The sequence below is a fragment of the Girardinichthys multiradiatus genome, chromosome 9 (genome assembly GCF_021462225.1).
Source record: "Girardinichthys multiradiatus isolate DD_20200921_A chromosome 9, DD_fGirMul_XY1, whole genome shotgun sequence".
Lineage (NCBI taxonomy): Eukaryota > Metazoa > Chordata > Actinopteri > Cyprinodontiformes > Goodeidae > Girardinichthys > Girardinichthys multiradiatus.
In genome coordinates this window covers 23,151,055-23,178,243 of record NC_061802.1, presented here as the reverse complement: position 1 = coordinate 23,178,243, position 27,189 = coordinate 23,151,055, and the positions used below count along the sequence as shown (strand labels likewise).

The 27,189-nt window shown below is 40.6% G+C and overlaps 1 long non-coding RNA gene across 1 annotated transcript; it reads right to left on the bottom strand.

Moving 5' to 3' along the window:
• Positions 1-1,651: 1,651 nt before the first annotated feature.
• LOC124873446 lies at positions 1,652-27,189 on the bottom strand. The gene is made up of 3 exons (XR_007039532.1): positions 27,095-27,189; positions 23,488-23,549; positions 1,652-2,087 (listed from the first exon to the last, which is right to left on the bottom strand). It is a non-coding gene; the product is annotated as an uncharacterized LOC124873446 (long non-coding RNA).

The following is a 27,189-nucleotide window of genomic DNA, read 5'->3' as shown; positions in this document are numbered from 1 at the left end:
CATTTAAATAGGGAACTTGAGCATGAATGACTTCAGTTTTAAACTGTGAAGTAAATTTGGAACAAACTTTTGTTAAGGGTGAGCTAGCACAACGCTGATGTTCATGAACTCAACCAATGTAAAACATCTTAAACAATGACCCAACAAGCAAGTAAGTTAAAAACATTTTATTGAGAAAACTAATTTAAAAATCTAATTGAAATGGAATATCTGTGAACATAGAATGAAGGAGAGAACCAAACAGTTGAGGACTTTCAAAAATTATACAAACTTTGGATATCACAGACATAAACTTTCCTTCAAATTCTAAAGAGCAGTTAAAACATTTCAAAAATTCACAATTCACAATGTTGGATCTGAGGAAGGTTCTGAGTAGAGCATCACAATGCTAAAAGAAGAAAAGTGAGCAAGAGACAAAACATTTTGAACAACTAATTGACAACTGCATTTAAAACTCGAACATGCTTTTGTCAGATGATTAAAAGACCACACCCTTTAAAAGCCAAAAACTGTGATAACATTTGGATTCCATGTCATTCTCTGTAAGTATTCACACTGTCAGGACCCCTGATAACAAGGGGATGAAAGCTCACTGACTTTGATAGTAGTAGAGTTATTGAGGCCTCTCACAACATGCGATCGCTGCTGAGGTTGGACACAGTTACACAGTCATTTTGAATTTCTTAGAAGATCCCGAGGGTTGTGGAACCAGCGATGAACCCGTGTTGGTTGTCCACCAACACATGAGATGATCCTACACCCAAATTATGGACATTACTGGTGCACACTGCAGCCCAATAACCATTAGGCAGCATCTGTGAGGAAAAGGCTTCCAAAGCAAAAAACATCTTCAAAGCCTACCTCTCCTTCAATGCCACAAAACTGCCTGTTTAGACTTAGCAAGGGAGCACCAACTATAGGACTGAAGGTGGGAGACAGTTTTATTATTTGATGAGAAACCTTGACGGTCCTGATGGCTTCCAATGTTGTGCCCACCTGAGATATTTGGGGGGGGGGGAATCATGATTTGGGGTGCTTTTTTCCTTCAATGGAACAAAGGAGCTTTAGGATGTGAAGGGCATCAAACAGCAGCTGGATATGTAAAGGTGTTGCAGCGGTCATGACTGAGGGCCCCTCATCTGTGAGGTAAGGACCAGGTTTTTCAACAGGACAGTGCTACAGTTCACAATGCCAGTCTGACAAAGGACTTCTTCCAGGAGAATAACTTCACTCTTTTAGACCAAATTGCATCATCCCCTGATCTAAATCCGACTGAGAAAATGTGGGGATGGATGGCAAGCAAAGTTTACAAAAACTGACTTCTGTTAGGACATTCCCTTTATGAAGCTATCTTCAACACTTGGACACTAGCCTCCTAGAAAAATGAGCATCAACCATGCGCCATCAACCAAGTCCCCTTTTGACACTTTGATTTCTGTTTTGTGAATGTTTTTTTTTTTTTTTTTTGAGAGCTATAGACTTAATCTTTTGATCAGCTGTCGAACAGCCTATTTCAGTTGAAATGTTGCTTTCAATAAATTTCCTGCTGAAAATATTTTGTCTCTTGCTCCCATTTCTTCTTTTAGCATTGTGAAGCTCTGCTTAGAACCTTCTTAAGATCTAACAGAACAAAAAGCAAATAGTGGTAATTGGTAACTGGTCTTAAGTTTTTGATCAGGAGTGCATTTGGTAAAATAAATAAGATGCATATTTAGGGCTCTGCCATTTTTATTTTTACAGCTATAGTCAGTCTTCACAGTGCAGTTATTTTGTTGGTATCATTGCCGCAAGACTCAATAAATTAAATGAAGCAGAGTTCCTTCAGTTACTGGTGTGAGTTATATGTAAATATGAGTTTAAACTTAATTGATTGCTATATTAAAACACAACAGTTCCACAGTAATGCAAAGTAGGGGTGTATAAAATAGACAGCAGCAGAACAATTAATGAGACTAATTTTGTGTTTAATCACTGAAGTCTGGTGGCTGAGAGTAACAGTTAGGGTTTGTTTAATATATGTTGTTGAATACCTCCCTTCTGGGTCTCTCCTTGGCAACCAATCTCTGGAAAGAGCTTGTGGATTCTCACTGAAAGAAAGAAAGAAAAATACTTGAAACCTTCTGTGCTTGCTCTTGCAGAAAACAACAGAGCCTTGCTTGTACTTTGCTGGCAGCTAAGACTTTACAAATTTTAAAGATAGCAAAGGCAATGTGTCTACAGCATGTTGTTTATCTTTGTGGCTCAGCCTGGCAGAAACAGCAAACCAGGGGGCAAAGCAGATCAAATTCTCACTTCTCCCCCCCGATGGTGAACCCTTCTGGTTTAAAAGTAATGGTTCAAGTTCATATCAGAAGCTAAGAGGGGAATTGGAGGAGTAAATGGGATTACCTGTGTTTTACAAAAGAATAAATAATGTATGTGAAAAAAAAAACCTTTCACCATAACAATGACCAACAAATGTGTATTTTTCCCCTCTTCTACGGCAGGTGTACAATAACCATAGAGATAAGTGCACTGAGCTCTCCATCTTGTGATTTAATTTCCTCCAATGCCATTAACACAAATATATTCCAATGGATGATTTAACTTCTCCCATTTTCCATGATTCCACAATGAGATTAAACGATACTCATAAATAAATTCACTATCATGTAGTGCTGGGCGATAAGACAATACATATCATGGGTAAGTGTCTATTTTGCTACTTCTCTTCTATCGTTTCTATTGTTTCTAACATAATTATATCAATTATTCAAGCAAATATTTCATAAAGTAGGCTACAATGAATGTATTAGTGGTGTCACTTTGCATACACTCAATTTATATATGTGATAAACAAGAATAAAAAATAGTTTTTTGCAAAGAAGCTCCATCTTGTGGTTTTGCAACATGACGCTGCTTTACGTTATGTGACTCACACACCGGTTTGCGACATGCTTTACGTTATTTAACTCATGAGTGCTGAAAGATGGAGGCGCCAGAGGCTGAAGTCTCATACCCGGGGTTGCAACAAACAGAGACAGGTATAGAGGCAGTCCAAGAAGAAGCTCTTTCATCAAAAATGGGGGGTATGTCTGAGATTTGGATGCATTTTGGGTTCAAGAAGCTGCTACTGCAGCTCTACCTCTGCCTCATCTGTTGTCATTTGATACACATATATTGCTGCACTAAAATGTATTTTTCTCATTTGTGACAGTTCAGTTAACTGTTACAGAGCCCGCAAGGGGACACGGGGAAGTTTATTTTCTTTTGCGTCCCCACGCATTACTTTTGCGTTCGCTCGCAATAGTCTTTGCGTTATCTTGCAATACTTTGTGGGAGAGTTTCCAAACTAGATAACTGCAAAAATGGAACAAACGCTACACCCGTTTTTGAGATTTATTGAGTTTTATTTTGAAATCGCCCTTACAGTTATTATCCACAAGCTGTCAAACTACTGAACTCTGGACAATAATAATGCACAAAACCACATGTGTGACATTTGATTTGCTTATTGCTGCTGCATGATGTGTACTTTGTTTTGCACGCCATTAGTGCTTTTGTTTTTATCGTGATTTGAACAGTTCTTCTTATCCTAAGCATTTAATTGCATTGTTGACTGCATGTGAACCTGCAAATGACAAATAAAACCTATCAATGCCATATCAGTGTTGTTTGTTTTGTGAGCAGTTTGTCATCTGTGCTGCTGTTCCAAAATGCACAGCTTTCTCAAAGTGATTAACAACTTTTGCAAGCGAACGCAAAAGTATTGTGTGGGGATGCAAAAGTAAAAATAATTCCCCATGTCCCCTCGCAGGCTCCGTAAAATGTAACTTTAAAATAAAGTTGGAAAAAATGTAAGCAATGATATTATTTTGTCATATTTTTCAGAGAATAACAGAAAAATTGGCGGTATATCTTGATATATATCATTATTGTGATATAAAATAGTCTTTATAGTGATATATGGTTTTTTCCATATCGCCCAGCACTACTGTCATGCCTCCAGCTGATGGTCAATATTTATTAGGAGCTTTTTTGTTTTGGTTGAGGAATTGTCATAACAACTCATCTTTCCTGAAGAAAGGACTCTCAGCTTAGTACTTCTTTGTTTAGCTATAAGTCTTTTCTGGGCATTGTCACTGGCAGAGCTGTTGCTGCCATTAACTTTGTTTATTACTTTTGTTTTTTCTTTGCCATAGACTATAGTCCTGATTAAATTATCCTATGTCTCTTTCCTCTATGTAGTGACTGTCAGAGCCATTGTTGTAGTTAACTTTTGTGCTCTCTTTGATTTTATTTCCTATAGAAAGTACTCCTACAGTGCTTTTGTCTGTACATAGTTTTTTTTTTACTTTCCTGGGTGGAGTCATTGACAGAGCTATCGCTACCATTAACACTGACTACTTTCTTTGATTTTCTTTCCCATTTAATGTATTCCTGGCTCAGTGCTTCTGTGTTTATGTGCATTTGTTTCCTGAACAGAGTCAGTGACAGAACTATTGCTGTTTCTTACTTTGTGCAGTCTCTTAGTTTTCTTTCCTATAGAAAGGACTGTACTCTTTACTAAGTGCTTGTGTTTAGCTGCATGTCTTTCCAAGACAAAGCCGACAACAGATCTACAAATTTTTCTGTCATGTAGAAAGTACTTCTGGCTCAGTTCATGTGTGTTTCATGGAGTGTTTCACCTACATGGAGTTATTGACAGAGCTATTGCAGCCAGTGACTAGGTGCCGTCTCTGGTGTTTCTTTTCCATAGAAAGTAATCTTAGTCTGGTGCTTCCATGTTTGGCTGTGAGTCTTTTCAGAAGAAAGCCTTTAAGAGAGTTATCACTGCTATTAACTTGGTGTACAGTCCTTGTTTTTATTTCAAATTGAAAAGAGTCCTGACTCAGTGCTTCTGCATTTTTTTCTGTTTCTTTTCTTGCCTTCTCAACCCTCAGCCAGTAAAAGCAAAAGATCACTCATACTGAGCTTGATTTTGCTGGATATTTCTTCCTGTTTAAAGGGAATGGTTTATCTTCATCATCAACACATGCTTGCAAAGTCAACAACTCAAGGCAAATAGCTGGGCTTCCTTTAACCAATGACTTTTACAAATTGATTAGTTCAATCTGACTGTATTCTACGATAATTTCAACCTGGAAAGACTCACAAATGAGAGAAACACAGAGATGGCAATTAGAAGAGTTTATAAGCTGATGTTTGATTTCTTTTGCCGCTCGGAGCCTGGTGGAAGACATAGATGCTGATAATGACATGAGCTTGAATAAACATCTTAGGGTTAGAATTAGAGAAGTCTTCCCCCCGGGATCCTGATACTGGTGGTGGAGTTGGGGTGGAGGAGGGTCGAAGCTCAGCTGAAGATCAGGAGATTCTGCGTATGAAGGTCTTTTAAAGCAAAGTTTGGAGGGATGACTGGCTGAGGAGGAATGTAGATCAGGAGCTCATTGGTTGGAGCGGAGAACGTGGTGGAGTAATAAGATGGAGCTGGAAGTGGAGGTGAGTCTTCCAAGTTGAATTTTCGTCAAAACTCCATTTCAACTGAATTAGGCTGTATGTATTTAGATCTGAAATAGATGCTTTGATTGGAATAAAATTTATTTGACTGATTTTAACTGAATGTTGCCCTAACTGGATATGAATCTAACCTGTTTGTTTTGTAAAGTGTCTTAAATTGACATTTGTTTATTAAATTACATAGTTATTCCAAGGAGATTAGATATAATCTGTTTCATCATTACTAACACAACCTCTGCATTCACTGCTGCACAGAATACAGACCATTTTGTTTTAGTGTTAAACAAAACATTGATTTTCCTGCAGTAACAATTGTGAAGCTGTAAAGCAGTTTTTTCTTCTTCCATTTCTTATGAGCTACCCACATTTCTGTCATTTTCAGATTTCTGCCAGGTGACCTAGAAATCATACATGGAGAAAGGGGAGAGCCTCACAAATCAAAGAGCTGGTCAATGCCTAGCCCTCCAGCACCAAATATCTCCCACTGCACGAGCCATAATTACCTCAGTGACAGAAACATATGAAAAAGGCAGGACACAGGATGAAGGTGGAACTGCAGCAGAGCGTCAGAGAAATGACAGGAAGGTGGCTAAATAGAGCCTTAAGATGTTGAGTTTGGGGAGGATTAAAAAGGTTAGGGCATGGCTTTTCTCAGTTTACCAAATTTGATCTTATTGTGTCACTTGATTGTGATTCACCACATTAGCTGTGGTTGACTGTGCTGACACATTTATCTTTGTGACAGCTTCCTAAACTTCATTGTTTCTTTAACAAAAAATCTTCTAGTCCTTTGCGTAAACCGATCCAGACCAATCACAGTAGCAAAAAGGCTCCTACACTTACACAAGCGCATGCACCCAACTACTTCCCAAATTAAACAAACAGAATGGGCATTTTGAGAATGCTTCATCTGAGCCCTCAAACTGAAATGCTGCCAACCCAGTAAAAAAACTTAAAAGTAATATTGATTAGTTGTCAAAACAAAAAGATGGGTTCAAGACATTATTCTCTATAAACTGCACCCATGGAGGGCAAAATACTATGTTGAAATACAATGTGCACAAATCACAGCCAGCTGCAAAGCTCCTGGTGGTGTATTACATTAAAAAAAGCCAAATAAAAAAGTTTTTTTATCCCTTTTTTCTTTTATTTTTTCATGTTACATTGATCCTTATCAACCATTCAATTTTAATAAGACTATCTATTACCATGACCTGGATAAAGACTTCAGCAATTACAGATACCCGATCTCATGAGCTGATATTAATGTTATCTGATACAACTCTAATACAGCTCTGTTTATTCAGTTAATTAATGCACAGTAAACAGTAAAGAAATATCACTTGATTAGCAGTTTTTGCTGGGCTGTGGCACAGAGACTGATGGCATTTTTAAAGAGTAAATCGTCTGCTTTACGTTTGACACATTTCATCAGCATCCACCGTAAATATTCCAGAATAACTGTTAATCTCTTGTTGAATAGCTGTGTTCTTTTAATTAATTAATAGTCGCTAAATTGAAAATATTTTGAAAAACTGCAATGTGTTGTCAGAGGTACTTGTGAGATGGTTAAGATGTCATATTGCAGCTTTATTCTGGTCCAATTGGCTCTTAAGCTTACAAATAGTTATTTTACTAACCTGGACACAAATTATACCATGGCTTTTCCACTTTTTGCTTTTTAAAGAATGTGAAAGCAAACCTTTACAGCACAATTAAGCAAACTGAGGTCTTATAATCCTCCAGAAGTTCTGATGCTTTAATGGTAATGTCTGTCATCCTCAAAGATTACAATGAATTATATCCAGTCCAGTAGTTCATATGGCAAAAGCACACATGGATCTGTGTAGTTAAAAATCATCTACAAGCTAAACTGGAGCCAAAGTGCCAGAAAAACAGCCCCTTAATAAGTGCACAGGAACACACTGTGATCCATCTTTAAATTCCCATCAACATAACAAACATGCTTTACAGTTGGTCTGCACTTTATTAGTAATAAAGTAAGGTCCCAGGGAATGTTTAAATATAAAAAAAAAATTATTTTCAATTTCATTGAAGCTTCTGTTGAACTAATATAACAAGAAAATTATAAGAGGGTTTATGAGAAACATTTGGAGAGACAATGGGCAAGATAAAACTCCAAATGGTAAGAAGCCTTACCCTGAGTGTGTTTCAACTTCCATTTTAATTGCTTCCTTTTTGGTGACAGGGTATAAGTAACATAAGTCATTATGATTAATGTGTTATTTTATAAAAGTACAAGCCATAAATGTAGCTACTAAATACAGGTCCTTCTCAAAATATTAGCATATTGTTATAAAGTTCATTATTTTCCATAATGTCATGATGAAAATTTAACATTCATATATTTTAGATTCATTGCACACTAACTGAAATATTTCAGGTCTTTTATTGTCTTAATACGGATGATTTTGGCATACAGCTCATGAAAACCCAAAATTCCTATCTCACAAAATTAGCATATCATTAAAAGGGTCTCTAAACGAGCTATGAACCTAATCATCTGAATCAACGAGTTAACTCTAAACACCTGCAAAAGATTCCTGAGGCCTTTAAAACTCCCAGCCTGGTTCATCACTCAAAACCCCAATCATGGGTAAGACTGCCGACCTGACTGTTGTCCAGAAGGCCACTATTGACACCCTCCAGCAAGAGGGTAAGACACAGAAAGAAATTTCTGAACGAATAGGCTGTTCCCAGAGTGCTGTATCAAGGCACCTCAGTGGGAAGTCTGTGGGAAGGAAAAAGTGTGGCAGAAAATGCTGCACAACGAGAAGAGGTGACCGGACCCTGAGAAAGATTGTGGAGAAGGGCCAATTCCAGACCTTGGGGGACCTGCGGAATCAGTGGACTGAGTCTGGAGTAGAAACATCCAGAGCCACCGTGCACAGGCGTGTGCAGGAAATGGGCTACAGGTGCTACATTCCCCAGGTCAAGCCACTTTTGAACCAGAAACAGCGGCAGAAATGCCTGACCTTGGCTACAGAGAAGCAGCACTGGACTGTTGCTCAGTGGTCCAAAGTACTTTTTTCGGATGAAAGCAAATTCTGCATGTCATTCGGAAATCAAGGTGCCAGAGTCTGGAGGAAGACTGGGGAGAAGGAAATGCCAAAATGCCAGAAGTCCAGTGTCAAGTACCCACAGTCAGTGATGGTCTGGGGTGCCGTGTCAGCTGCTGGTGTTGGTCCACTGTGTTTTATCAAGGGCAGGGTCAATGCAGCTAGCTATCAGGAGATTTTGGAGCACTTCATGCTTCCATCTGCTGAAAAGCTTTATGGAGATGAAGATTTCATTTTTCGGCATGACCTGCACCTGCTCACAGTGCCAAAACCACTGGTAAATGGTTTACTGACCATGGTATCACTGTGCTCAATTGACCTGCCAACTCTCCTGACCTGAACCCCATAGAGAATCTGTGGGATATTGTGAAGAGAATGTTGAGAGACTCAAGACCCAACACTCTGGATGAGCTAAAGGCCGCTATCGAAGCATCCTGGGCCTCCATAAGACCTCAGCAGTGCCACAGGCTGATTGCCTCCATGCCACGCCGCATTGAAGCAGTAATTTCTGCAAAAGGATTCCCGACCAAGTATTGAGTGCATAACTGTACATGATTATTTGAAGGTTGACGTTTTTTGTATTAAAAACACTTTTCTTTTATTGGTCGGATGAAATATGCTAATTTTGTGAGATAGGAATTTTGGGTTTTCATGAGCTGTATGCCAAAATCATCCGTATTAAGACAATAAAGGACCTGAAATATTTCAGTTAGTGTGCAATGAATGTAAAATATATGAATGTTAAATTTTCATCATGACATTATGGAGAATAAGGAACTTTATCACAATATGCTAATTTTTTGAGAAGGACCTGTAAAAACAAAATGAAGCAGACTGACACTGTTTATATTTCAAATGTCCACATTAGTAGTTGTTGTAAACAATATCATCATTCAGTCGTTTTGGCACCTACAGGCTACCAGATGCAAGTAATTATGGGTCTAATTCTGAGTAAATATAGAGATATTTAAGTTTTTGGCAAATAATATTTTTTTTCTTTTTTTGTTGCAGAAACAAAATAAAGATTTACCTGGTACATTCCACAAATGCCGATGTTAAATACAGTCAGGTCCATAAATATCAACTTCAATCAATCTGGTACAAGTAAATCTTTGTCTCATCTGTCCATAGGATGTTGTTCTTTTTGAGGCTCACCAATGATTTGCATCTTGTGGTGAATCCTCTGTATTTTCTCTGATAAAGTCTTCCCCAATTGTTGACTTTGACATATACCTACCTCCTGGAGAGTGTTCTTGGTCTGGCCTATTGGTGTGAAGGGGCATTTCTTCACCAGGAAAGTATTGTTTGGTAATTCACCACATTTCTCTTTGGTGGTCTTTTGGGTCTTTTGTTGTTGTTGAGCTCACTGATGTTCCAAACTGTTGATTTGGTCACGCCTAATATTTTGGCTATCTCTCTGATGGGTTTGGTTTGATTTCTCAGCCTAATGATGGCTTGCTTCACTGATGGTGATAGCTCTTTGGATCTCATATTGAGAATTAACAGCAACAGTATGCAAAATGCAAATATTACACTTGAAATGAACTCTGGATGTTTCATCTGCTCCTTATGAATGGGATAATGAGGGAACAGCACACATCTGGCCCTGGAACAGCTGAGCAGCAGATTGTCCCATTACTTTTGCTCCCTTGAAAAGTGGGAGGCACACATTCAAACTGTTGTAATTCCTAAACCGTTCACCTGATTTGGATGTAAATGCTCTCAAATTAAGGCAGAAAGCCTGCAGTCTAAGTACATCTTGGTTGTTTAATTTCAAATCTATTGTGGTGGTTTATAGAGGCAGAAAGATGACAATTGAGTCAATGTCCCAATATTTATGGACTTGACTGTAGGTTCACAGCTTTTTCAAGTGAAAAAACAAAATCTGAAGTTGTGGTTTTTGTTCTAGCTGGGGAACACTGGACCAGCTCTATACCCTCAGCAGGGTCCTGGAGGGTGCAAGGGAGTTCACCCAACCAGTCTACATGTGTTTTATTGTTTTATGGACTTGGAGAAGGCGTTCGACTGTGTCCCTTGGGGAATCCTGGGGGGGGGGGGGTACTCGGGGAGTGTGGGATACCGGGCCCTTTGATACGGCTGTTAGCTCCCTGTTTGACCGGTGTCAGAGCTTTGTCCGCATTGCCGGCAGTAAGTCAGAGTCAGAGCTGTTTCTGGTGAGGGTTGGACTCCGCCAAGGTTGTCCTTTATCACCGATTCTGTTCATAACTTTTATGGACAGAATTACTAGGCGTAGCCAAGGTGTTGAGGGGATCCGTTTTTGTGGCTGTAGGACTGCGTCTCTGCTTTTTGCGGATGATGTGGTCCTATTGGCTTTATTAGCTCGTGATCTACAGCTCTCACTGCAGCAGTTTGCAGCCGAGTGTGAAGCGGCCGCGATAAGATCAGTGCCTCCAAGTCTGAGGCCATGGTCTTGAGCCGGAAAAGGGTAGAGTGTCTTTTCTGGGTCGGGGAGGAGGTCCTGCCTCAAGTGGAGGAGTTCAAGTATCTTGGGGTCTTGTTCACAAATGAGGGAAAAATGGAGCGGGAGATCGATAGACGGATTGGTGCTGCATCAGCAGTTATGCAGGCACTGTACCGGTCTGTCATGGTGAAGAGAGAGCTGAGTCAAAAAGCGAAGCTCTCGATTTACAGGTCAATCTACGTTTCTACCTTTATCTATGGTCATGAGCTTTGGGTCGTGACCAAAAGAACGAGATCACTGATACAAGTGGCCGAAATGAGTTTCCTCCTCAGGGTGTCTGGGCTCTCCCTTAGAGATAGGGTGAGAAGCTTGGTCATCCGGGAGGGACTCAGAGTAGAGCCGCTGCTTTTTCACATCGAGAGGAGCCTCTTGAGGTGGCTCGGGCATCTGGTTAGGATGCCTCCTGGATGCCCCCTTGGTAAGGTGTTCCGGGCAGGTCCCACCGGGAGGAGGCCCAAAGGAAGACCTAGGACATGCTGGAGGGACTATGTTTCTCAGCTGGCCTGGGAACGCCTTGGGATTCCCACGGACAAGCTGGCCCAAGTGGCTGGGGAGAGGGAAGTCTGGGTGTCTCTGCTTAGGCTGCTGCCCCCTGTCAAAATGAGGTGAGATCTTTCCATGTAATCCATGCAACATCCATTAACTGCTCACAATTAAATCTATAAAATTAAAATAAGTATTTTTTTTGTGTAATCCATGCAACAATTATTAAAATACATAGTTGAAGCAGTAGAGAGTGAAACACGCATATTCTTACATTCTGGGACTGAGACACTGGAAAGGCCTGTGTGGAGTCACATATTAACTGTCTTATATTTTGCAGAAGTATAAACAACAAGTGTAAAAAAGGAGATGATGTATGATGATTTTCTATTTTTCTACAAGTATTAAATGAAATGAGTAATGTTTGAGTATCAAGTTAAAACACATATGATTAAAATATGATTGAGAACTTATAATTAAAATGAAAAACATTAAGGTTTAGACATTCTCAATCATCTATATATGAAAGAGATATAATGTTGATCAGTTGTGATGTATGAATAAAAAGAATGAAGTGATGGTTTTATAACTGTGTCTAAAAGTAAATGCAGAAAGCTGAAGGTGGAATGTGTAATACTGTGTAAAGTTTAAGATTGAGCAGATTAGGGAGAGAACTGTATTATGACTAGGAGTGATGAGAGCCAACTAGGAGCTGACAGCAAACCTTTTTGAAGGCCAAGAAACAATATGAAGAAGGGAGGAACACGATAAAGCCAGCTGCATGCTGACAGCGAATCTTTTGAAGACCAACAAGCAATACAAGAAAGGGAGGACGAGACTAAAGCCAGCTGTGTGGCTATTACTGGTATCTTAGTAATCGTCATTGGTGACTTTAACAAAGGTAATCTCACCCACAAACTCCCCAAATATAGACGGTTTATTAAATGTCCGACCAGAGAAGACAACATTCTGGATCACTGTTACACCACCATCAGAGATGCTTATCACGCCGTCCCACGTGCTGCACTGGGCCAATCCGACCACATCATGGTCCACCTGATTCCTGCATACAGGCAGAAACTAAAGCTCTGCAAACCTGTTGTGAGGACGACAAGGAAGTGGAGCAGTGAGGCTGTGGAGAATCTCCAGGCGTGTTTAGGCTGTACAGACTGGGATGTGTTCAGGACTACTACCAACAGTCTGGACGAGTACACAGAGGCTGTGACTTCCTACATCAGCTTCTGTGAGGACAGCTGTGTACCGTCATGCACCAGGGTGAGTTACAACAACGACAAACCCTGGTTCACAGCTAAACTCAGAAGGTTAAGACTGGATAAGGAAGAGGCCTTCAGGAGTGGGGACAAAGACATATACAGAGAGGCAAAGTACAAGTTTGGCAAGGCAGTGAAAGAGGCCAAACGACTGTACTCTGAGAAGCTCCAAAACCAGTTCTCAGCCAACGACTCTGCGTCTGTCTGGAAAGGGCTCAAGCAAATCACCAACTACAAGCCAAAAGCCCCCCACTCCATCAACAACCGACGCCTCGCCAACGACCTGAACGAGTTCTACTGCTGCTTTGAAAGACAAAGGGACAGTCCTGCAACCATCCCCCACGACGCCCCCCAACAGCTGCAGCCACAATCCACCACCACCACCTCCCCAACCTCAAGAGGGGCCTTGGCACCTCCAACCCCCACCCTGAAGTTCCCCCCCACCAGCCCCCTACCCACGCCGAGGACGGCTCTTTCCATCCAGGAGAGGGACGTCAACAAACTCTTCAGGAGACAGAACCCCCGGAAAGCTGCTGGACCGGCTTCTTTCTCAGCAGCCAGCCTGAAGTACTGCGCTGATCAGCTGTCTCCAGTCTTCACAGACATTTTTAACACCTCACTGGAGACATGTCATGTGCCAGCCTGCTTCAAGTCCTCCACCATCGTCCTGCCTTGTGCTCTCACACCTAAAAGACATCACCGACCCCCTCCTGGACCCCCCGCAGTTTGCCTACAGAGCCAACAGGTCTGTAGATGATGCAGTCAACCTAGCCCTTCACTTCATCCTCCGGCACCTGGACTCCACAGGAACCTATGCCAGGATCCTGTTTGTGGATTTCAGCTCTGCCTTCAACACCATCGTCCCAGCTCTGCTCCAGGAGAAGCTCTCCCAGCTGAGTGTGCCCGACTCCACCTGCAGGTGGATCACTGACTTCCTGTCTGACAGGAAGCAGCGCGTGAGGCTGGGGAAGCACGTCTCTGACTCCCTGACCATCAGCACCGGTTCCCCCCAAGGCTGTGTTCTCTCTCCTCTGCTCTTCTCCCTGTACACCAACAGCTGCACCTCCGGTCACCAGTCTGTCAAGCTTCTGAAGTTTGCGGACGACACCACCCTGATCGGACTCATCTCTGATGGTGACGAGTCCGCGTACAGATGGGAGGTGGACCATCTGTTGGACTGGTGCAGCCAGAACAACCTTGAGCTCAACGCTCTAAAGACAGTGGAGATGGTTGTGGACTTCAGGCAGAACCCAGCCCCACCTGCCCCCATCACCCTCTGTGACTCCACAATTGACACTGTGGAATCTTTCCGCTTCCTGGGAACCATCATCGCCCAGGACCTCAAGTGGGAGCCAAACATCAGCTCCCTCATCAAGAAAGCCCAGCAGAGGATGTTCTTCCTGCGGCAGCTGAAGAAATTCCACCTGCCAAAGACTATGATGGTGCACTTCTACACAGCCATCATTGAGTCCATCCTCACTTCCTCCATCACCATCTGGTACGCCGCTGCTACAGCCAAGGATAAGGGCAGGCTGCAGCGTGTCATTCGGTCTGCTGAAAAGGTGATTGGCTACAGTCTACTGTCGCTCCAGGAACTGTACACCTCCAGGACCCTGAAGCGGGCAGGGAAGATTCTGACTGATCCCTCCCACCCCGGTCACAGACTCTTTGAAACTCTCCCCTCTGGCAGGAGGCTGCGGTCCATCCGGACCAAAACCTCACGCCACAAGAACAGTTTTTTCCCATCTGCCACCAGCCTGGTTAACAAAGCCCGGAAACCACCCTGACACTCCCCCCCCCTTTTTTTTGCTGACAGGACACTTGTAACCTGCAACTCTATGCGTTACATTAACGCTCAGCATGGACTCCTGCTTTACTTGCACTGCCATACTTGCACAATGATCACCTGCACTGTTGTATTGCTCTTGCATCCTATACTGCTCTATATTTACTCTCACTCACTTAAAACTGTGCACATATATTTATATTATATTGTAGATATGTTTATACTGTTTAATTTGTATTGTATTGCACCGACTACGCCAAAACAAATTCCTTGTATGTCCAAAAACGTACTTGGCAATAAAGCTTTTCTGATTCTGATTCTGATTCTGATCATCATGGCTGAAAAACAGCACCAGAAAGTCACTGGGACCATGACTAAGTATTGAGCAATAACGTATTGGGCAGGAGAGGGACGTCAACAAACTCTTCAGGAGACAGAACCCCCGGAAAGCTGCTGGACCGGATTCTGTCTCAGCAGCCAGCCTGAAGTACTGCGCTGATCAGCTGTCTCCAGTCTTCACAGACATTTTTAACACCTCACTGGAGACATGTCATGTGCCAGCCTGCTTCAAGTCCTCCACCATCGTCCTGCCTTGTGCTCTCACACCTAAAAGACATCACCGACCCCCTCCTGGACCCCCTGCAGTTTGCCTACAGAGCCAACAGGTCTGTAGATGATGCAGTCAACCTAGCCCTTCACTTCATCCTCCGGCACGGAGAAGCCTAACAAAGGGCTTACTAGTGAGAGCATCTGCACTATAAAAGCAATGCCAAAAAAGGGAACTGCGGTTGTTTCCTCGCAGAAGACCAGCGAACAACATCGGACGGAGAAGACGCTACAGATGAATCAGAGGACCAGAGACACAGCCCAGCTGATCGACTGCATTAAAAAGAGGATCAACCCGTGTGCCTGGGAAGGACTGTGCCTCAAAATTAATAATCTGAATTTATCTACGGTCTTTTTATCCAGACAACAGAAGTGAACTTGATCGGTGAACAGCTGATTGCTCTGAGTTTCAGGATTCTGGAAGTCCTGAATCAACCTCATTTAATCCTACAGGGTTTCCTTCAGCTCTTCAGCCTCTGGAAGATACTGTCTTCTGAGACATATGACAACAAAGTTCCTGTTTGACCATTGAAAGCTGGAGGATCAGTGCCGGTCCATTTAGAGGAAGAAAACTGAAGATTAAGCCGTCTTTCCTTCAAGAAATCTCTCGTTGTTACCAGAAGAAACATTGGATGTACATGGATGAGCCTCCGTCTTCAAAGCCTCTCCAACTCACTAGTTTCAGCATCAGGGAAAGACAGGTTGAGTTAATTGATTCATTTCTATTATTGAAATTATTATTGCCGAATTTAAGCTGTTACTGACCCCTGCAAAAGCGGTACTAATTAAAGAAAGCATATAAAATTCTAGATAAATGGTGGACATTCAATTATTTGAGTGACCTTATTTTTTGGTTTTTCATTGGTGGTAAAAAGTCTTGTTGCTTGGTTCTAAGAGATTTTAGGAGGTTTTTATAGGTTGCCTTAGCAAGCTTGTTAAAACAGCGCCCTTGGGGCTCGTGCCGAGCCACTAAAATTAACCTAACCCATATACCAGGAGCCAGTTGTAACATTAGGGAATGAGCAGCCGTTAACAGAAGTGACTGTCGAGGAGTGGATGACTGCTGTGGGCTACTTGGTTGTCCAGACCTCCAGATGAAGAAGGGCAAGACCTCTTAATGCAGGCTGTTAGAGGTTAGGCATGTCATTTCCCTACACCAGCTTAAACAGAACTTTCAGTAAATTTGCTTAGTAAGACCTTTCAGGTTTAGGGAAGTCCGGACACATTGGATGGAGAACTGGATTGAGCAATTCCCTCAGAAATAGGGAAGTAGAAGGGAGGGGTTAGCATATCGGACAAGGAAACCCCGCAACCCGACCTCAGATAAGCAGAAGACAATGGAGACAGGTTGGATGGGAGTTCCTGCCTCAAGTGGAGGAGTTCAAGTATCTCGGGGTCTTGTTCACGAGTGAAGGAAGAATGGAGCGGGAGATTGACAGAAGGATCAGTGCGGCTGCCGCAGTAATGGGCTCACTGTGCTGGTCCGTTGTGGTGAAGAGAGAGCTGAGCTGAAAAGCAAAACTCTCAATTTACCGGTTGGTCTACGTTCCTACCCTCACCTATGGCCATGAACTTTGGGTCATGACCGAAAGAACGAGATTCTGGATACAAGTGGCTGAAATGTGCTTCCTCCGTAGGGTTGCCAGGCATTCCCTCAGAGATAGGGTGAGGAGCTCGGCCATCCGGGAGGGGCTCGGAGTGGAGGAGCCAGATCGAGAGGAGCCAGTTGAGGTGGCTCGGGCATCCGATATAGATGCCCGAGCCACGAGGTGCCCGAGGAGGCCCATGGGACAGCCCAGGACATGCTGGAGGGACTATGTCTCTCGCCTGGCCTGGGAACGCCTTGGGCTCCCCCTGGAGGAGCTAGAGGAGGTGTATGGGGAGAGGGACGTCTGGGTGTCTCTGCTGAGTCTGCTGCCCCTGCAACCCGGATCAAGCGGAAGACGACGAACAAACAAACAATGGAGACAATAAAGAGTATTTTAGTGGGCAAAATAATCCTTCATACGGCTTCCAAATTGGAAACAACACATTGTATGCTAATAATTTGTATGTTAATAAAACGCTAACTTCAGGCCAAAAGTTTGACAAGTTAGCATTTACCCTGGGATATGTTCACTGAGTAAATGTTGTACTTTGTAACCCTTAGCAGAAAACCAAAAAGTGAGACAATTTTAAAAAGTATGTATTCACTTTTGACCATCTTGGTTTGTGGCAGTTCCACATTGTCATGCACATGAGGGTTCACTTAAAAGCAAATCGATTTATAGCATGGGAGGTTAAAATAACAGCAGGCCTACAATTAGTACTCTGCTACTTTCTCCTACTGCTCTCCTATTATGGATTATCTACTGTTATTGCTGACATTATCATTCTGGTCTCTCTGTGTAATTCCTGTTCACAGATGTAACATCTTGCCTGACATTCTTTCTTTGAGGGTGCCATCAGCTAAGCTATTGCTGCCAAAAACTATTAAATATTCCCTCTCTATAGATGATAAAGTTTCTATGTTTTACCTTGTCTCGCTCCTTAACAAAGCAATGGAAATTTGTTATTACTGCCACTAATTATACATATTCCGTTTTTTTTATCTAATTAATTTCACTAGCTGGGCTCATCTCCTTAGATAAAGCCACTGCTGCCATTTGTTACCAACTTTTTCTTTAACATGGAAACTTCTGAACCAGTGATTTTGTGTTCTTTGTGTATTTGCTGTATCTTCTCAAAACCCCAGTCACTAGTGCCAGATGCCCTATCACACTGAGACAAGTTTTCCTGGAGGTTTCTTCCTGTGGAAAGGGAGTTTTCTTTTCACTGTCAACAAATGCATGCTTTGTATGATGGATTGCTTCAAACTTAACAACTCGATGCCATCAACTGTTCACTGTTACTACATACTTTTTCAGAAGAGACTGCAGCAAAGCAACTGACTTGATGCAATTGGAGGGGCTTCCATAAACAGAAAACCTTTTACCAATTAGTCAGCCAAACCTGACAGCAGTGTTTAATAACAAGGTTCAAAGTGGAATGTATGTAACTGACTAAGGAGGCATGTTATGAATTGGTGAGATATATAGATAAACTGAACGAAACTGAAGCATGATCCGTAAATAAGGTCCACTTCAATGGACTGGCTACCTGTCCACATTGTTCGCTGCCTCTTGCTCAAATGCCACTGGAGGTAGGCTTTTGCCCCCTCTCTTTTTACTATTTCTCCTTTATCATGTGAACTGGGTTCCAGAGGAATTTTAATATACACAAAGCTTTTTTTCTGTTAAGTAGCTTATTAATTAATATCTTAGCATATTTTTTCTCTATAGATTTCATTTGACCAAGCAGAAGAAAAACTGGAAAAGCATAAAGTTCTCTTTCTTATATTAGTCTTATTTGTGGCTTATGTTGCATCTTCCCCTCTCTGTCTGACACATAAAGAGCTGATGGCTAGTGGGTAGTGGTGTGGATGTTCACAACTAAATCTATGAATGCATGTGGAAAAAACACTTCCTTCACTTGCTTTAAAAATGATATACAAGTGCTATATAAAAGTATTTTATTTCCAACTAATGTAATTAATCATTTTTCTACTAAGTGTCCAGTTACTGAATTGGAACTGTTTTCCTTGAATGCATCAATACTGAAAAATCCCATTTTATTTTTTTTTATTAAAACATGCTACCAAAGAACGTTTTTTTCAATGCACTTTTATTAAAACTACTACATCAAGTACCTTTTTCATCTTATGCTCAGTGTTTGTTACTTTTATTGTTAAATTTATACAAAGTTTACACAAATGACCGTTTGTTAAAGTTTAAAGAAAGTGATATGGACTCCACCAAAACTGAAATCCAAATCAGATCTCTGTAGTCAACACACACATACAAAATGACTTTTTACCTACAGGGGCTCGGTGTTTCCAGATAATTTTAAATAGCTTCGCTGGACCTAGGATTTAGTCAATACAACCTTTCAGTTCAACCATTAGAGAGTCAGTTTCTCCAAACAAATACCCCATGTTCCAGATCGTACTTTAGGCCAATAGATACAAAAGTGTGAATAGCATGTGCAGAAAGATTAAAATTTTTTAGTGAGAAAAAAAAAAAAAAAACACAACTCATCTCTGACCAAACCAAGGGCTCCTTTTTGAATTCTGCTTTAGAGTTTCTGGTGTTAGCAAAGCTGACTGACCTAAAGTTAGATATTAGAACTAAAACATAAAATCTCTTTCTTGCACCAGTTGCACTGCAGCAAGCTGTGGCTCTGGCCCCCCAAAAATAGTTTTTTCTTAGCACTCACCTGGGCAGGAAGAAAGACATACTTTTGTCAGGTGCTTGCGGTTGGCTTATGGAGAATAATTACTAATCACGGTGGTGAACTTGTAGCTTCTAAGTTTTTTTTAAAAACTGTTAAGAACTTGCTCCAGCAGCAGCTCTTGTTAATCACTGGAACTGTAATTCTAGATTCTTAAGCAATTTTGTTTTATTATTTTAAATGCATACTCCCCAGTTTAAATGTCCCCTTTGGTTGGTAGTTTGTAGATTAATTAGCATTTCTTATTATTTGCTTGTCTTTATGTTTGTTTATGTTGTTTAGTTAATCTTTAGTAAATAAATGTTAGTTGATTACCAATTAGATGTATTCCTGATTTTAGTAATTAGCCCTCAATTCTTCTTAGAAAATTTAAAGTGTTAATTTTTGTGTTGATTCCAGATAAATTATGATCCTGAGGAATATAAAGAAATTTGATTCTTCTTTTTACATGAAACAGATTCCCTAATGCCAAGGAAAAGGATTTCTTCTTTAGGTTGAGGTTATTATCGCTTCACCTCAATGAAAAATTTAAATCTATTTCTGGCATTAAAACTGATACGTGCACCACTGGTATGTTGTTTACAAGCATTTAATAACAGGAATTCCTTTGGTAAGATGACATACTTTACTAAGAAATCTCATTGCAGAGCAACAGATCTCTCTTCATGTTTTCATAAATGGAAAATACAATGTGCATAACAAGATTTTATTTGTCTCAGTCATCAGTACGTCTGAATGAAGCTGTGACTCTCATTAACAGAATAATCTGAATGATAAAACACCACTGATTTAACCGGCTGAGGACCTTCATATTACTGGTTTACAGATGATTAGAGCTTCTATGGCTCTTAGATGAATAGATCAAGTCAAAGAGAAACAATAAATGGAATTATGTCCTCTCAAGTATAAGTAGTTCATCATGACTGGATTTGTTTATTGTCTTCACCTCATACTTCTTTCAGGCAGCCAAGTCATGTCTGGCAGCCTAATGACTTACTATCAGCAGCAGTAAAGTGGCAGAGGACCCACTTAAACACAGGATGAGCTAAGAAACTGATCTCCTGCGAGAAGAATGTCTGGCTGTCTTCCCATGTCATGTAGTGGTGCTGATGGGCTGATAAAGGTTTCACCAATGTGATTCCACCTTCCTGTCACATTCATGATCAGTTAGATCACTTTTTTCTCTAAAGGGAACTTGAGGATAATTGTGACAAACTGCTAACCTCCTATGTATGGGGTTAAATTTCAGTGGCTCAGGGTCTACTTCCTGGCTACAAAAAAAGACATCTACTAAGGAATCAAGAACCATTTCAACTCTTCTAGATTAGCAGGGGGTTTACTCCCTTGAGACTTATTTATTTATCATTATCCTCAGTAAGATAAATATGGCACAGAAACTGTGATGGTTTTGAATAACAAGGTATGATAAAGCAGGATGTGCCGCTCTGGGATTTGTTCACTGAGCTAAACGCTGTTGAGAAGTTTTCAGTTTGAGAGTTACTGTTGGCAGATTAACGGTCAGTTGCTTTCATTTACGGAAATATTAAGCCTAAATTGATGGTAAATAAAATAACATTTATTGCAAAACCATGCCCAAATGAAATGAACTTGTGCACATAAATACTACATGTGCTTCTTTACAGAACAGTTAGGAATAATGATAGCTATCAATGGACTGAACAGCAAAGCTGCATAAGACACTGAATAAGTAAAAATATTCTGGCCAAAAGCATGTCGTTAACAGATGATTTCCCAGGGAATGGTTTGTTTAGGGGCCTAATGTATCTAAGCAATGTCAACAGCTACGTTCAAATGTCAGCACTGTTGTATGTTTAAACCATTTTATCCCTTTGATTGATGATGCTAGCGAGTGACACACTAGACTTTAATTTGTGTAGCCTTTTTTGTAATGTCAAATCAACCCAATACAAAGACCATTCCACATGTTTGATATTCATTTAATTGTAGTTAAAATTTAAACAAATAGAAAATATAAATTTTTTCTGAATCGTGGGAGGATTTTACTTTCATTATAATGTGTTTTAGACAATCTTTTTGTCACCGTCGTGCAGATTCAGCCTTCCCACACTCATTTGCTAATTTCCACAGTTTATAAGTTGATTTGCAGCAAAATACTGCCACAGTGGAACTAATGACCTGGTCTGCCGCTTAACACAGAGGAGGTGAAAGCAATTTTACACCTTGCCCACAGAGACTGTGAATCTAATTTGAAACGTCCTTTGTCTTTTGTTTTTTTTGTTTGGTCCATTTATAAAAGGCATATGGGGATTAGTGGATATCTAAGCAAAGAGAAGCTGAATTAAGACAACTGTGGGTTTTATTCCGATTCATTATTAACGTTCTTCTAGTTATTGGAATTTGTGTATAATAAAAAGCTTGAGATGGAAGTCAAATGAATGATAATTTAAAGATTATTTAGTGTGTGAAGGTTAATGTTATGGACATCTGTGATATTACATAACTGAAACAATTACTGCATGTACAAATCTAAAATGTACAATATGAAATATACCATTTAATAAAGTCAGAGTATATTCAATTATGGAGGTTCGAGTTAAAAAATTAGATTTTTTTTTTTTGTCCAGAGCATGTTACCTTTTAGTTTTAATTTGACTGCTCTTTAATGTCTTTGGAAATACAATGACGTGCATTTGGTAAATTACAATCACAAACTGTGAACTAAACTGTGGAAAGCTTCCTAAAAGCTACATCTGGCCTGGCTCTGTGTCAACCTGTGACACCTTTCTGGAGAGGGGAATCGTCCGAGCTTCTGCTGGCAACAACTTAATGCTCACCCTCTATTGATGATCCACATAGCCCTGTCTTTTAGTGTTTCTCTTCTAGACATGGCGATTGACTGAGCTTAACTCTAACAAACTCTATGTGCTCTCTTTCAGACTCTAACCTTGAAAACTGGCTCAGAGTTTATCTGTTCTTTGTTTCTAGGTGAAACGACTAAAGGAGCTACATCCATTAACATTTACTTTTCCTTCCCATAGAAAGTACTCCTGGATCAGTGCTTCTGTGTTCTTTTTGTGTCTCTGCTCTGTTCTCTCAAACCCCCAGTCGGTCGTGGCAGATGGCCGCTCACACTGAGCCTGGTTCTGCTGGAGGTTTCTTCCTGTTAAAAGGGAGTTTTTCCTCTCTGCTGTCGCTACATGCATGCTCAGTATGAGGGATTGCTGCAAAGTCAACACCAGTGACTGTCCACTGTCTCTACATGCTCATCCAGGAGGAGTGAATGCTACAAGTCACTGACTGGATGCAATCTGCTGGGTTTCCTTAGATAGAAAAACATTTTATCCAATTTGAATAAAAAGCTAACTCCGACTGCACTGTTCAATGGTTAGGATTAATTAGAATGTATGTACCTGACTGTTGTGAAGTGCCGTGAGACGACATGTGTTGTGAATTGGCGCTATATAAATAAAACTGAATTGAATTGAATTGAATATTTTTACAGTGCCTTGCATAAGTATTAATGCCTCTTAATTCTTTTTACATTATGTAATATTACAAGCATACGCATCAATGTATTGTAGTGGAATTTTATGTAATAGACCAACATAAACTAGTGCCACAGATTCTCAATTAGATTTAGGTCTGGACTTCGACTGGCCCATTCAAATACATAGATATATTTTGATCTAAACCAATCCATAGTAGCCCTAGACGTTTAGGGTTGTACGACTTTTGTGTCCTCTAACAGATTTTCTCCCAGGATTGCCCTGTATGTAGATCCATTCAGCTTCCCTTTAACTCGGACCAGCTTCCCTGTCCCTGCAGCAGAAAAGCATCACCACAGCATTGTACTGCTAACACTGTGATTTACAGTAGAGATCGTGTGTTAAGGGGTGGTGTGTAATGTTATTTTCTACCTCACATAGAATTTTGAATGTAGGTAGTGTTTTTAATGAAAGCCAAAACGTTTTCAATTTTATCTCTTCTTACCAGAGCATCTTCTTCCACTGGGTCCCCAACATGGCTCATAGCAAAACACTGATGATGACTTTCTGGAATAATAGAACAGAATACAACTTTATTCATCAGAGGGGAAATTCCATTGTACAAGTAGCTCAACTTAAAAAACATGAAAACAACAACCCACATTTTCAGTCATCCAAAATACTATGTAACATAGACAGCAAAAAGAAGAATACATTTTTAAAAGTTTTTAAAAATGCAGCCTAAAATCACATTAATATTAGTCTTCCCATGTACATGTGTGTGCATGTGTGTGTATGTGTCCTAAGAATGAGGGTGTATTTGTGTGATTATATGTATGGCTGAATTCAACATAAGGAGTTAAACAGTCTTATTTCCATGGGGATGAAGGATCTCATGAATCGCTCTGTTCTGCAGCACAAAGAAAAGAGCCTTTTGCTGGAACCACTTGTCAGATGCTCCAGGAGGCTACGGAGAGGGTGTCTGACGTTGTTCCAAATAGCATTCTTTTGGATTACTTTACCTTTCTCTACCACTTATATTTGAGGTTACAGCCTCCTGTCCAGCACTGAGGTGGCCTTTATAACAAGCATGTCCAGCCACTTGGAGTGAGGCTGCCTCCCCAACAGACAGCAGCCTAAGAAAGTGCACTGGCTAATACTATGTGATAGAAAATGGTCAACAACTCTACACAGACATCCAATGACCTCAATGACTGCAAGCAAAACAGGCAAATTCCTTCCTGTAGAGGGCTTTGGTGTTGTGGGACTAGTCCAGCTTGTCATCCATGAGAGCCCTCTGGTATGTATAGGTCTGCACTATCAAAGTGTCATCTCCCTGGTCTGAGAATAGCTGATGTTGTGCCCTTTCCCTCCCAAAATCAAAGACCATCTCTTTGGTTTTGGCTATGTTTAGGTGAAGACAGCATTTGTTGCACCAGTTCCCGAAAGAACCTAAAAGGTCCCAGTGTTTCTGCTCCTGACCTCTCCTAACACAAGCCACAATAGCCAAGTACATGTGACAGGGGTTAGTATTGTATTTAAAGTCTGCTGTGTGTAGTGTGAACTGAAATAGAAAAATCATCTGCTGCTCCTGACCTTCCCAGAGACACAGCTCCCCAGCCTGACATACTGAGGCTGCATTGTCAGGTACTCTGTTATCCAGGAGGTCAAGGAGCGATCTACTCCCATCATGTCCAACCTATCATGCTAATACAGCAGAAGAAAAAAGGTTGCAAAAAGGTACACAATGCAGTGTATAATAAAAAATGGTTGCTCATGGAGCATGTTTCCTGAAACCCCAGCCAGTGCAAAAGCACGGATTGCTCCTATGTAAACATCAGAAGCAAAACAGATGGATCTGAATCCAAAGGTCATGCTTGTCATATCACAATTGGACTTATGATGCGGACATATGCGGCGGCTCTTTAGAGCTTATGAGTCATGTTGTCTGGGGCGAGAGCTAAATGTTAGCCTTGCTTGTAATTCGTGGCGTTCAAACCCCTTCGGGAGGCACAACATACACTTTGCTATATAAATACATGAGCACTAACCTCAGCCCCACAGCTCGTTAACATGCTGAGCTTATGCCGTGGTTTGGTTTATGATGAAGGAAACATAGTTTATGGTCAGTGTTTGTTTAGATTTTACATTTTAAAAGCAACTTCCTGGCTAGGCAGTATGAAAATGACAGGTTGATGTTTCAGTTATTTACTATTTTAAAATTTGACATCAGAAAAGACAATGTACTGAACTATATAAATTATGAAGGATTTCAATCAATTGTGTTTGATTTTAACTATAAATATTCAAAGTGAGTTGCTGCATTTACTTGTCTAATACTGGATTCTCTGTGATAAATTAAATAGTTTCGAAATATCTACAATAAAGAATGTCCACTTCTGTGTAAAATCCTGCATTAATTCACATTAAACACCAATATGTTTCTGCACTAGCCTCTTGCTGAGCATCTGGAGTTCAGGATTTAATCATAATCTATGAATATCCTCAATCCCTTTCACAAGATCACTTCATAATCTGAAAAAGAGGGACAGAAACTCCAAGATAAACACTGTGGTAATCCTACCGTATTGTGTTGTATTAGATTACAGCATCAAACATTCAGCAAAACAGAAAAATCTACTGTAATATGCAGTTCAGTTTAAGATTATATAAAGCCTCTCTTTATATTAATAACTACAACACGGTTTAAGAAAAAGGGCAGTCAAAAATATTTTAAAAACCATAGCAACAAATTAGAACATGCTAGATATTATTAAACTACCACCACAATGATATATGTTTTTTTGCATTTAATAAGTAGAGTTTCAATATGTTACCAAGCTAGACAAGCTTTAGTTTGTCTCAACCTAACCACTGCATCAAGCAGAGGTTAAGTAAAATGTGGCAGAATATTAAGGTATCCCAGGTTTTGGTCTCCTGCTGACTAGGTGCAAAAAGTGTCACTATGCTTTATGGCACTGCTGCTGCTATAAAAGATCCACATTAGTCTGGATTTCAGAGCTGCAGAGGCGGATCAGTGACACTGTCACTTTTCATGGATCACGGGTTTGGCCCTGAGTTTTTATATGTTTCTTCCAGGTGCCCCAGTTTTCCTTGTATTCCCAAAACATGCAGCATAAGGTTGAGTAGAAACAATAAATTGTCTGCTCATGTAAATCTGTGTTCCCTGGTTGGCCCTGATAAAGACTGACAGGAGGTCTTTTTTTATTCATTGTGTGTTGCAGTAGGTTTAAACTTCATCCCAGCACGAAAGGAGTAATAAATATGGGATATTTTAAACTAGATTTTGTAAGCCTCTTCCATCTTTGCCCATGCTTCTTTGGAAAATTACTTAAGTTCCGTTAGTTTAGATAGATATCATCTTTGAACAGTAAGTTTCCTCAGATTTGATGCTTTAAGATAAAGACTTTGACTGAGCCATTCTTACAAACATTGTATATACATCGATCTAAACCACCTCATAGCTCTGGCTGTACGTTTATGGTTGTAGTCTTGTCAGAAAGTGAACCTCACTCCCAGTCTCAAGTTGTCACATTCTCCAGGCGTTTACAGTTTTGACTTTCTTTTGTATGTATTTTGACCATGTCCTTGCTGTTAGGTTTTTTGGTTTGTATTCTTCAGTTAAGATTTTTGTGTCCATTATTGTTAGGTGCCCTTCTCAGATTTTCTTTTCATGTTTTACCCCCTGGTTAACTTTAGTGTTTATGTACATTTTTGTATTAATATTATTCTGCTAGATTTCCTCCCTGTGTTTCTCTCTGTCTGCCCCTCCTCATTTACTCTTCTTCCTGAGGTATCTCTTTCTCTCTTCATTGATCTCAGCTGGTCCTCATCTCCTCTTGATTACCCTCATCTGCTTGCTCTTCACTCTCTCCCTGTATATAAGCTGTTTGATTTTCATTGTTCTTTGCTGGTTTCTCCTGTTTGCCTGCCTGCTTCATGTCCGTTACTTCTCCGTGCCTTTGCTCCTTTTCCCTGCCTCATGGTTTTAGTCCTTGCCATGCTCTACTATTGTGCTCTCCACACCAGTTGTACATCTTTTGTAAGTTATTAAATATTGTTTCACTTTATCCCTCTGCTTCCCCATTTACCTGCATTTCGCACTCCATCTTTCTCTAATCTCTGATCAGCTTCCCTGTTCCTGCTGAAGAAAAGCCTCTCCCCAGCAGCATGATGTTGCCACCAC